Raw genomic sequence first — 1,584 nt, 5'->3', positions numbered from 1 at the left:
CTCCCAGCTCTTTCCTCTATTTCCCTTGATTCTCCTCCTGTCCCACTATCATGCTCAGTCCCCACCAGGATTTCAGCACTTCCTCTTTGTAACATACCCCTTGATCATGCCCTACCAGGTCTCCCACACCCACCTCCCCACCAATTTGGATCGCTTGTTGTTCCTTTGTCCCTGGGTTTGTTAACACCTTTTCCCTTCCCCCCACCTCACCCTCTCCCATGTCCCCCCGGACCTGTCAGTCCCATTGTTTTTTCCTCCAGATTGTTTATTCAGCCTGTCCTGACCAGACAGACCTGCGGAGAAAACAACATGCACAAAAACAAGGCAGAGCAAAACCAAGCAACAATGTACAACAAAACAGGAACAACATCAAGCCACTGACAAAGAAAAAATTAAAACATGCCAAGAAAGAAAAGTTTGTAGTTAGTTCAATGATCGCTGGCCTTTAAGAGTGTTTTCCAGTCCAGTCTGTTGGGGCAGCACGCCCTGTCCCCAATGTCCACCCTCATCATTCCCTGGGGATCTTACTGTAATCTTGCAGGAACTGATTGACAGATATTTCTTCCTCACTTAAAAGGTACGCATGTTTTCTTGAAGAATTGTAAGAATTTGGCTAAGCATGATTGCTTTGAAAAGGCAGCTCTTTGAATATCTCCTCCGAGTACATAGACTTAGAGTGTCAGTCAACTTTTATTTCTGCTCAATCAACTTTCAGAAGCAACTTTAAAAGTAGGTGGGGCTTATTTTTTGCCACTACATCTATCTTCTCTGTGGGATCCACAGCTTGGCTTAGATGAGGGGTAGAGAGACATACCCTAGTTTTACTTCAACCACATCTCCTTTGCACTTATACTTAAAGTGAATAATTTTAAATATTTATAACATAAGTTTTCTTCTGGCCTGAACCTACATTTATTTCTCATACCCCATATTAAGATATTTCTGAGGCTCTTTCAAAACTCTCAAGAATACTGTGTTGTTCTGCATAGAGAAAATCCAAGACAAAGCATGGCTTCATTGTCTTTCACTCAACAAAGAGGGATTAAGGATACCCCACAATTGTACTCTTGTGGAACTTGAATGTCAATTAAAAGGCCTATGTTCCAAAAGAACCAAGAGACACTGCATGGTTTCAGTCAGGAAAGGTATGCATCCTGAAGGTATCCTTTAACCATACTTATCCAATCTGTAAGCCAAATAGTTTAAAATAGTAAAGTATACTGAACTATATGGACAATTACAAACAATTTCACCTTTGGCATTACATTTTTTTGTAATCAGGTTACATTTTGGGGGGCGAGGGTGTACAATTATCATTATTTTTAATATGCATGAAGGTTATGTTTATTTCTTTTAATTTCTTTTCCTTAATTTTAGCAAGTCTTCTTTCCTGAAGTCTCCACTCACTTTATACCAGAACTTTAACCTCCAGAGAGAAAGTGTTTTTTAATTAATTAGCCAGTGACTTAACTTTAACCGTTTATAAGTCTCCCTTGGGCGTTGTTTACGGAGGTCTCACAGTTCCTTTTTGTCCCAATTCCTCAGATAATTCTTTCAGGGCAACACATTACTTAATGTGATCTT

This window comes from Echinops telfairi, unplaced genomic scaffold, assembly GCF_000313985.2.
Source record: "Echinops telfairi isolate 266 unplaced genomic scaffold, ASM31398v2 ScPeMD7_7467;HRSCAF=8505_1, whole genome shotgun sequence".
NCBI lineage: Eukaryota > Metazoa > Chordata > Mammalia > Afrosoricida > Tenrecidae > Echinops > Echinops telfairi.
This window is presented reverse-complemented; position numbering follows the sequence as displayed.